The following is an 11,651-nucleotide window of genomic DNA, read 5'->3' as shown; positions in this document are numbered from 1 at the left end:
CATACAGCTCTTGGGTGGGCTCTCCAAGGAGCAGCAATGTGTACTACAGACCATGCATCAGTGCAGCAGTGTTTCTTCCTCTCCACCTCCCACCCAGACGATCTTCTCTACAGAAATGTGGAAAGGTTATGGCAACTGGATGTGCTGCCCTTTCGCAATGAGAAACTGGTTGTCCGGTCTAGGCAAGACAAAGAGGCTATGGATCTGCTTGAGTCCCAAACGCAGCGAGTCAACGTAAAGGGAGTACAACGTTACGCCACCCCTCTTCTGTGGAAACCAGATGCACTTAAACTCAAAGGCTCCATGCAATCCGTTCTTGCAAATCTGAGGAGTACTGAGAGGAGGCTCTGTAAAGACACTGAGAAGGCTGCAGTATATTCAGGAGAGATTACCAAGCTTAACGAGGCAGGATATGTTGCCAGGCTTAATCAAAGCAAAGCAGCCCAGTCAGACGAGTCATGGTACCTGCCCCACCATCTGGTGAGCCATAACAACAAGCCACGACTGGTTTTCAACTGTTCGTTCAGACACCAAGGTCTGTCTCTTAACGATCAACTCCTGCCAGGTCCTACACTGGGACCATCACTGTTGGGCGTCCTGCTAAGATTCAGGCAGCATCATGTGGCTGTAAGTGGAGAGATCTGCAGAGTGAGAACCCTCCAGATGTATACGAGTGGCAGGTTCTACCATTTGGTACAACAAGCAGTCCATGCTGTGCCATCTTCGCTCTGCAGCATCATGCTACCAATTCTGAAGCCAAATATCCAGGGTTGCAAGATAAAGTACACCAGAGCTTCTACGTGGACAATTGCCTAACAAGCTTTCCTACTGTTGCGGCAGCTAAACAAACAGTGGACGGACTACGCAGCATGTTAGCAGAAGGAGGGTTTGATCTCATCCAGTGGTGGTAGCTCATCTTCCTACTGAAGCCCGCTCCTCTGCCACAGAGCAGTGGCTAGTTCAAAACCACGTTGACCCGATGGAGCCCACATTGGGCCTCCGGTGGAATTGTGCAACCGATACCCTCGGATATCATTATCGGCCTATTGAGCATGCAACACTGACTATGAGAGCTGCCTACCAGGTGTTGGCATCCCAATATGATCCACTGGGATTCATACTATCATTCACCACCAGAGCGAAGGTGATCATCCAACAGTGATCACCCAACACCCACCTTTCAAATAATAAGATCTTTATGCAAAGAAATGGTGGAAGCAGGTGCGCTATTTGTGCAAATGGTTTTGGATTAGATGGAGGATAGATTATGTCGCTAACATTTCCCTTGGGCAAAGATGTTACATACTGAAAGGGAATGTGCAAGTTGCTAGTTCTTCTAGTCATAAGTTGAAAGATAAAATTGCCCTATCACTTTATTAGAATCTTAATCCCATTGGTATTAATTTGTATCTTGATCATGTGTTGATTTGTGTTGTGTTTAAAATTGGTTAATATTAAATGATGTGATTATATGGTGGACAAATTTGTTCATTTGTAGCTGAAGAATATGCAATTATGAATTGTGGGGTTTTGAATCATGTTGGTTTGATTTCATGTGTATTGTGTTGATGAAATTGCCATTGAATATGTATTGTTGGATTGATATGGATTGTATTTATTATGTAGTAAATCAAAGGTAATTTGGTGGGAGTGTAGCTGACACTGATAGGTCAGCTGTGGGTTAAAAATGAAATTATTGATTTTCAAGAGGTTAATGTTTATTTTTCATGATCTTATAATTTATACATGTATTTCTATGTATGCGAGTCATTTTCATAATTTCGTTGGTATTGTACTTTATTATTGTTGAACTCTCAGTTGTCTAACAGCTGAATGTCATGTGACTCTTCCTGATTACTTAACCTGGATGTATTAGCGCCAACTGTATGGAGATACGTGAATTCAGACACACGTTAGTGCTGACCATTCTACTGCTGGTTACCAGGCAAACACAGTAAAAATTTTAATATTTTGTATATCCTTTAGTTGATTTGTGGTTTAGTGTTGTTGTGTGTAAAACTGTGCTTGTTTTTTCTGTTTGTGTTTTCACGGTGTTCCATAAATAAAAATGCATGGACATCAGTACTTTCGAATCATGGACTGTTTTATAACCAGCCAGTACTTACACTTGGGATGGATTGGCTCTAATCAGCAAATCAACATTAGCCCTAATGCTTGGAATTTTAACCTTGTCCTGGATATCTCCAAACACAGGATCAGATGCTATCTTAAAGGTGCCCTAGAATAAAAAATTGAATTCATATTGGCATAGTTAAATAACAAGAGTTCAGTGCATGGAAAAGACATCTGCTGAGTTTCAAACTCCATTGTTTCCTCCTTCATATATAAATCTCATTTGTTTAAAAGACATCCGGAAAACAGGCAAATCTCAACATAACACTGACTGTTACGTAACAGTCGGGGTGTACGCCCCCAATATTTGCATATTCCAGCCCATGGAGGCATTACACAAGGGCAGAACATCTGGATGTGCACAGCTGAATCATCAGATTAGGTATCCAGTCTGACTAGATCCAGACTAGGTATAACAGCGAAAAATAGCAAATGGAGCAATAATAACTGACATGATCCATGGACCATGATAACATGATATTTTTAGTGATATTTGTAAACTGTCTTTCTAAATGTTTCGTTAGCATGTTGCTAATGTACTGTTAAATGTGGTTAAAGTTACAATCGTTTCTTACTGTATTCACGGAGACAAGAGCCGTCGTTATTTTTATTATTAAACACTTGCAGTCTGTATAATGCATAAACACAACTTCATTCTTTATAAATCTCTCCAACAGTATAGAATTAGCCCGTTAGCCACGGAGCATAGCCTCAAACTCATGCAATATCAAATGTAAAAACCCAAATAAATACAATATTCACATAATCCGACACATGCATTCAGTATGCATGACAAACACTTTGTAAAGATCCATTTTGAGGGTTATATAAAATCAATTCTAAATGCAACTGGAAGCCAGTGCAAGGACCTGAGGACTGGTGTGATGTGTTCAAGTTTTCGGGTTCTGCTCAGAATCCTGGCAGCAGCATTCTGTACGAGCTGCAGCTGTCTTATGGTCTTTTTGGGAAGACCAGTGAGGAGCCCATTACAATAATCCACCCAGCTGGTGATGAAAGCATGAACAAGTTTCTCTAAGTCTTGACTGGAGACAAAGCATCTAATTCTTGCAATATTTTTGAGATGATAATATGCTGATTTAGTTATTGTCTTTACATGGCTACTGAAACTCAGGTCTGACTCCAAAATCACACCAAGATTCCTGACTTGATTTTTAGTTGTTTGACCCCTAGAGTGAAGGTACATGTTCACTTTGAGAACTTCATCTTTGTTTCCAAACACAATGACTTCAGTTTTGTCTTTGTTTAACTGAAGGAAGTTTAGGCACATCCAATTTTTAATTTCATCAATGCATTGACACAGGGAGTCCATGGGGCTGTAGTCGTTGGGTGATAGGGCTAAGTAAATCTGGGTGTCATCTGCATAGCTGTGATATGCAATTTGGTTCTTTCTCATTATTTGGCTCAGTGGCAGCATATATAGGTTGAACAGGAGGGGTGAAAGTATTGAACCTTGAGGGACTCCGCATGTCATGGATGTCCACTCAGACTTATGGTCACCGATACTCACATAATAACCTCTCCCTTCTAAGTATGACCTGAACCATTTAAGGACCATCCCAGAAAGCCCAGCCCAGTTTTCGAGCCTGTCAAGAAGAATGTTGTGATCGACAGTGTCAAACGCAGCACTGAGGTCAAGTAGAACCAGCACTGATAATTTACCTGTATCTGTGTTTAGGCGAATATCATTTATTATCTTTATGAGTGCTGTTTCTGTGCTGTGATGCGGTCGGAAACCAGATTGAAAGTTATCAAAGTATCCATTCAAGCTTAAGAACTTGTTCAGCTGATTGAAAACAACTTTTTCAATGATCTTGCCTATGAAAGGAAGATTTGAGATTGGCCTGTAGTTGCTCAATATGGTGTTATCCAGATTGCTCTTTTTCAGGAGGGGCTTAACAACTGCAGTTTTCAGGGATTTTGGAAAAGTCCCAGAGAGAAGTGAGGAATTTACCACTTCTAAGAAATCTGCTTCTAAACAGTTTAACACTCTTTTGAAAAAAGATGTGGGAAGTGTGTCAAGGGTGCAGGTTGATGTTTTAAGGTGCTGTACTGTTTCTTCCAAAATTTTACCATCAATTGCTTCGAAATCAGACATAATAGCTACTTTCTGAGGCTGTGATCTGATCTGTTTTACCCCAGTGCAGCTCAAGGATGTGCTGATCGCCTTTCTGATATTATTAATTTTCTCAGAGAAGAAGGAAGCAAACTCACTACATTTGCTGTCTGAGAGCATTTCACTGGGAATCTGACTTGGGGGGTTTGTTAGTCTCTCTACTGTAGCAAAAATAGTGCGGGTGTTGTTTAAGTTTCTGTTTATAATATTTGAGAAGAAGGTCTGTCTAGCTTTGCCTAATTCCACATTGAAAGCATGAAGAATATCTTTATAGATGTTATAATGGATTTCAAGTTTTGTCTTTCGCCACATGCGCTCAGCTTTTCTGCATTGTCTTTTCATATTTTGCACTGCTGTTGAGTTTCTCCATGGTGCTTTTTGTCTGCCACTTTTCTTCCTGACTTTCACAGGAGCAATGTTATCAATAACATTCTGTACTTTTGAGTTAAAAGAATCAAGGAGAAAATCAACAGAGTCTGCAGATATGCTTGGTGTTAAAGATATAGCCTTCATAAACAGTGCACTAGTGTTCTCATTTAAGCATCGCTTTTTGACCGAGACAGATCTAGCTTCAACAGTCGGACAGATCAATATTTCAAAGAAAATACAGAAATGATCAGATAGCGCTACATCCTTAATGACAATGGATGAAATGTTTAGACCCTTACTGATAATTAAATCTAGAGTGTGTCCACGATTGTGTGCAGGTCTATGTACATGCTGAGTCAGATCAAAAGTATTCAAAACAGTTATGATTTCTTTTGCTATATTGGATTCTGCATTTTCTATGTGGATGTTAAAGTCCCCAGTAATAGCAAAACAGTCAAACTCTGAGGAAATTGCTGATAAAGTCCTCCACAAAGGCTGGAGAGTATTTTGGAGGCCTGTAGATAACTATAAGTAGAATGCGAGGAGCACTTTTAATACAATACCCAAGTATTCGAAAGACAAGTAATAACCAAATGACACTTGCTTGCATTGATAGACATCTTTAAATAGAGCAGCTACACCTCCACCTCTCCTAACAGCTCTGCAGACACTCATGAAAGCAAAGTTAGGAGGGGCTGTTTCATTCAGGATTGTTGCACTGCAGCTGTCTTCAAGCCATGCTTCAAGCCATGTTTCATTTAGAAGCATAAAATCTAGGTTGTTTGTGGTTATTAAGTCATTGACTAGAAGTGATTTATTTTTAAGTGAGCATATGTTTAGAAGTGCTAGCTTAACAGTCTTACTTTCTGTCTCTACAGTAATCTTAGTTTGACGTGTAATAGACTAACCGTCGCCCCCAGCAACTTACAAAATTCTTGCCAGAATTTGGACACAAATTGGGGACCCCTGTCAGAAACCACATCCACCGGGAGGCCATGGGAGGGCAGTCACAAAATCTAGCGCAATATGGGACCAGGGTCTCGAAGGGACAGACAGCGGTTGGAGTAACCCATCTGGAGGGCGGTTGGAAGTCTTACCAGTAGCACAGACCGAGCAAGCCAAAACAAGCCATACCTGGCCACCAGAATCATTGCTTGACCAAAAATCTGGTTCGATTAACCCCTGGATGGCAAGCCACGTTAGAACAATGACCCCACTTGATGACGCAGGACCTTGACTCATGCGGCACAAACAAACGGTTCGGTGGGCATGCGAGCGGAGGCGTTACCCCTTCTAAGGCCGCCAGGAACTTCGATTCGACCTCCCATGTAAGAGTGGAGACCACTAATGTCTCGGGAAGAATACACTCGGGAGTAGACGGGTGTTCGGAGGGATCAAAAATGCGAGAAAGAGAATCGGGCTTGATGTTTTTGGAGCCCGGGCGGTACGATAGAGTAAAATCAAAACGACCGAAAAAAAAGTGCCCACCGAGCCTGCCTGGAATTGAGTCTTTTAGCCGATCGTATATACTCTAAATTCTTATGATCAGTCCAAACGATAAAGGGTACCCCTGAACCCTCTAACCAGTGACGCCACTCTTCCAACGCTAATTTGACTGCCAGCAACTTTTTGTTGTAACTTTATGTTACCAATATCATAATTGCGTTCGGCGGGAGACAAGCGATGAGAATAATACGCGCAAGGGTGCATCTTGTTATCTGAGGGAGAACGCTGGGATAGAACTGCACCTACCCCCACCTCTGATGCGTCGACCTCCACCACGAACTGAAGCGATGAATCAGGGGCTATCAGAATGGGGGCCGAAATGAAGCGGCCCTTCAGTTTGGCAAATGCAGCCTCGGCTGCATCTGACCACCTGAAGATAGTTCTGGGGGAGGTCAAGGCAGTCAGAGGCACGGCTAGTTGGCTGAAATTGCAAATAAAACGCCGGTAAAAATTGGCGAACCCCAGAAACCGCTGTAGGGCCTTACGGGAATCTGGACTTGGCCACCACAGCCTTAACCTTGTCAGGATCCATGCGAATTCCCTCAGACGAGACGATGGACCCTAAGAAAGAAACAGATTGTGCATGAAATTCGCATTTCTCCGCCTAGCAGTCACTGAAGCACTCGTCTGACATGTTGAACATGTTCCTGGAGAGACGATGAAAAAATCAATATGTCATCCAGGTAGACATATATGAACTGATCAACCATGTCTCTCAACACATCATTGACGAGTGCTTGGAAGACCGCAGGCGAGTTGGAAAGCCCGAAGGGCATAACCAAGTATTCAAAGTGCCCTCTAGGGGTGTTAAAAGCAGTCTTCCACTCATCCCCCTCCCTGATGTGGACCAAATAATATGCGTTTCTTAAGTCCAATTTAGTGAAAAATGACGCTCCTTGCAACCTCTCGAATGCCGAAGACATCAACGGCAAAGGATAAGTATTCTTTACCATGATGTTGTTCAACCCCCGGTAATCAATACAAGGTCGCAAAGATCCGTCCTTCTTCCCCACAATAAAGAACCCCGCCCCCGCTGGAGATGAGGAAAGGCGGATGAACTTGGCTGCCAGAGAATCAGAAATATATTTCTCCATGGCCTCCCTCTCGGGAACAGATAGAGAGTACAACTTGCCTTTAGGCAGAGACTTACCCGGAACTAAGTCTATTGCACAATCGTAGGGATGATGCGGAGGGAGAGAAGCAGCTCGGGACTTACTGAACACCTCCTTCAGGTCAAGGAGGTCAAAGGTCAAAAAGACACCGTGGAACAAGCAGACAAAAGACAAGACTTGTGACACTGGGTGCTCCATTCAGTGATGGTTCCAAGTTGCCAGTCGATGCGAGGGTTGTGTTTGGTGAGCCAGGGGTGTCCAAGAACGACAGGTGCGTGAGGGGAGTCCATGAGGAGGAACTGAACCTCTTCTGAATGGTTACCGGAGGTGATGAGGGTGATGAAATCCGTGGTGTGGGAGAGACTGGGAAGAGACTGTCCATTGAGTGTCCTGATGTCCCGCAGTATAAGCAAAGACCAAGGGACCTCCGCCGCTCCTGCTCCTCCCGAGAAAGCTGAGCTCTCCCTACCTGCATGGGCTCAGGATCGGGTGCTGGGCTAACCGCATCCACCGGTTGACAGGAAGACCGCTGTGCCTCTCTCCGGACTCCACTAGTGACTCCACTCTTCGGAGGTGGGAATCAACTCGAAGCGCCAGTTCAACAAGCCCGTTGAATGTCTCAGGAAGATCCATTGTGTATACTTCCCGGTGGATATTGAGAGTAGCCCATTTACCTGTTGAGACGTGCCTTCACAAGCGCCTGTTTAAAAATGCTCGACAAAAATCAGGCTCACCGGCATAGTTCTGGGGAACGGGAAGGCAGGGCTCCGACAGGTCTCTACGCTCGGTTGATGGTGGGGGAACGGACGGTGGGGCTGGCGCAGTGGGAGCGCGAAGTTGTTGTAGCTGTTGGGAGAGCTCGGACACCTGTATTACCAGCACCTGGACGAGATGCTCTCCTGCTGCTGGTCCATGTGATTCATACTGTGACTGATGAACTCCGTGAAAGCTGCTGAACTCGCTGCATCCATGGTTGGTCAGATCGTTCTGTCACGGGAAATGAAGACTGGATGCAATAGCAAGTTAATCTCTTTAATAGAGCTTCACGCCAAGAAAGTCAGACAAACACACAGTTACGGTAAATACACAGACAGCAGGAGAGATGGTAACACAGGGACTTCGATGGGTGGTGACTGTCCGTGGTGAATGGTGATCCATGAGGTGAGGCTGTGTCCGTGTGATGATCCGTGAACGTAATCCAAAACGAGTAATCCAATGAAACAGACAGGAACAGGAAACAGCGACGAGAAATCCAGTCCTGGAACAAACAACACGAGAAAGACATGGGACAAACACCAGGACTCCAAACAATGATCTGACAAACATGAGACGAAAGACAAGGCGTTATATAGGCAGAAGTAATGATACACAGCTGCCGCTGATCAGTGATCAGCAGCGACGCCCACACAGAACAATCAGGTGACACACCCCACAACCCACACACAGACAACAGAAAGACACAGTGGATCTGCAAACCGTGACATAATCATCCCAGTGTATATGAGGCTTTATAGCCTACTGTCACAGCTCCACCCAATGGACAGATGTATAGCTGCACCAAAATGGCTCCTACATTGCCTATCATATTAATCTGACGTGGCTAGCATTTAAATCTTGATCACTATCACAACGCGTTAGTATTTCACTAGCCTGTTAACTTATCCATGCATACCTTCTTCTCTCTCGTGCTCCCTTTTCTATGAGTCCATCAAACAACTGTGGTAAGTCGGATCAGTCTACAAACATGGTGAGTCATGTCATCCTCTCCTTTTGTTCTTACTTGCACTGCCTGTCACATGCATAGTATAGCTTTCTCTGTCAGCAACGAGAGAGTCACATGTCATAAATGCAGTGAGATAGTAAGGCTGACAGAGAAAATCTCATAATTAGAGACACACATCCAAACTTTAATCTAGGATAGTAAGAATGCAATGGCGAGCGGTGACTTTTTTAACCGGGTGTGCTGTGTGGTGCATCATGTAAATAAATGTGGCCAATGCAGTTACGTTGAATGGGTTTATAGCTAATATGCGAGACGCTTGCGTTCTCAGTGTTAGTTTACTCATTTGCTTGCTCGTGACAAATAGCAACACAGCAAAAAGTATTTCTAATATGTTGGAACTTTTATTGAGAGTAGCCCATTTACCTGTTGAGACGTGCCTTCACAAGCGCCTGTAAGAGCTTTTGTGACGTTTGAGTCAACAGAGGCACAACATGCGAAAGGTGCGTTTGCAAAATATGCTGAATGATATGCATGCCCCAGTCCACTAATTTGGAGCTGTTAAGGCCCGCATTTCCCACGTTCCCCTCCGTCTCGCGCACAGCTGAACAAGTCTTTCTAAGATACTCCTTTCAAAGATACTCCTTTACCCATGAGTGTGCGGGCTTTTCAAAGATACTCCTTTAGCCCCAGAGCGCGCAAGCCTTTCAAAGATACTCCTTGCCCATGAGCGCGGAAAGACGCGTTCAGCGCTTGCACAAACGCACTGTCCATGGTCATAAAAATTCGGCTGCGCGGCCACTGTTCAGGGAGTCAAAGCTAGTCCGCGGTATAGTAAACGTTTCTTGCTTGCGCCGACTGAAAACACATGAGAAACATCATGAGACAGGAGAGACTTGGACATTGCAGTACTGAACACGGGACCGTCCATGCATGTGGATTTAGATAAAACAGTTAATCGATTTGATGCCATGCCCGAACGCCATTTATCCCTTCACAGTGGCATATAGCGGACGGGCATGCAGAGCTATTAAATAATTTTTCTTATTATCATGCTACTTTTATTATTAATTTAGCCTAATATTGCAATTCATTTGCCTATCATAGCGTATTAACCCATAACCGACGCGCTGCGAAGACAATAAAATATTAGTTAGCTTAGGCTACTCCTCATTTAAAGCTGCAGTAGGGAGTTTTTAGAAAACGTTGACTTAGCCAGAAAATTTGAACAAGCACAACTCACAGGTCACTCCCCCTTGCTCTCTGCTGCGCTACAGCCCTCCCTCCACAGCTCCTCCCCCATCACAACGGAGCCTGCCGTGAACGCGCAGGCTAGTAAGCAAGCAGGGCCACCGATGACGGCGGATAAACAGTTATAGCACATTCACTGATACGAACAAAACATCAACAATTTGATTTACATTGACTATGGCCTTCCCATACTTTGACTACAAACTTGGTCCTCAAAACATTACGTATTTTGCAATACATGTAATGTAACTATATGAAGTGCACTATTTCTATAAGTAATAAATAGCTAGTAAGATAATATAACGGTTAAGGCCTTTGCACACTGAGTCCGAAATTTTCACATGCGTTTTTTCGTATTCGCAATCCTAAAAATTCGTCACGCACAGAGACCTTGCACACTGAGTCCGATGCGTATTAATGAATGCGTTGCGAAAAAATCGCAAAACAAATCGCAAAACAATACAAAATGAAGTCTTCAAGCAGTGAGCACGATTAGTTGTCTCCTAGAGAAAAAGAAAGAGAAAATATTGGGTCTATTCAATCCCGAGATTGCATAGAGAGAAAGGAGAATTCACCTCATCAAGGAGCTGCGGGACGTTTAAAAGTTTACTTCAGAATGTCAGTGGCTCTGTTTGATGCTTTACTACTGGCACAATCTGTCTTTATATTCGGTCTCTTTGTATTCCTCACGTTGTTAGTCATTCAGTGCTGCTGTTTTGTGCTGTAGACGACGTGGATCAACTTGTCAGATGGCATTCTGGATTTTTGCATTCGCGTACGGTGGCTCTGAATTGTCAAAACGTCTCTCAAAATGCGTGCCACGGATGCGAAAAACGCAGAAAATCGAACCTGATCCGAATATTTTTTGGACGGACGAAAGTTTCGGAGGCAGTGTGCAAATGCGATTGACATAACGTGAGGTCGAATTTATTTTTTAACGTGCGAAAGTTTCGCATGCGAATTTTCGGTGTGCAATGACCTTTACAGTACGCAAATAACTGGCTTCTCCGGTTATCTCTGTACAGGGGCGCCGTTGGCACGGGGGACAGGGGGGTCAGGACCCCCGCGGTTTTGAAAATATAGAAGTCGACCCCCGCACTTTTGATAAGGGCTGCTTCAGTCAAGCTATATCACCTTTTAGCTTAGGATATTTTCTTTCAAATGAGACCATTTTCACGTTTCTGTGAGCTTTCGTTCATAAATAATCAGCTGTTTTGTCGCGGATGTGAACAGGAAATGCGCTCTCAAACGGAGAAACACACGATCTCCAAACCATCGATCAAAGTGTGCTAACGTTTTAGGACAGGTCGATGGTATACAAATCATGCCCGAACGTTAGCGTTTGTCAATCAAGCCAAACCGTCCATTCAGAAACCGAGAAATTTGACACTTTAAGGTAAAGAGGCTGATCTCTCAGGTTGACGCG

This window comes from Chanodichthys erythropterus, chromosome 12 (genome assembly GCF_024489055.1).
Source record: "Chanodichthys erythropterus isolate Z2021 chromosome 12, ASM2448905v1, whole genome shotgun sequence".
Lineage (NCBI taxonomy): Eukaryota > Metazoa > Chordata > Actinopteri > Cypriniformes > Xenocyprididae > Chanodichthys > Chanodichthys erythropterus.
Note: the sequence above shows the minus strand (reverse complement) of the source record.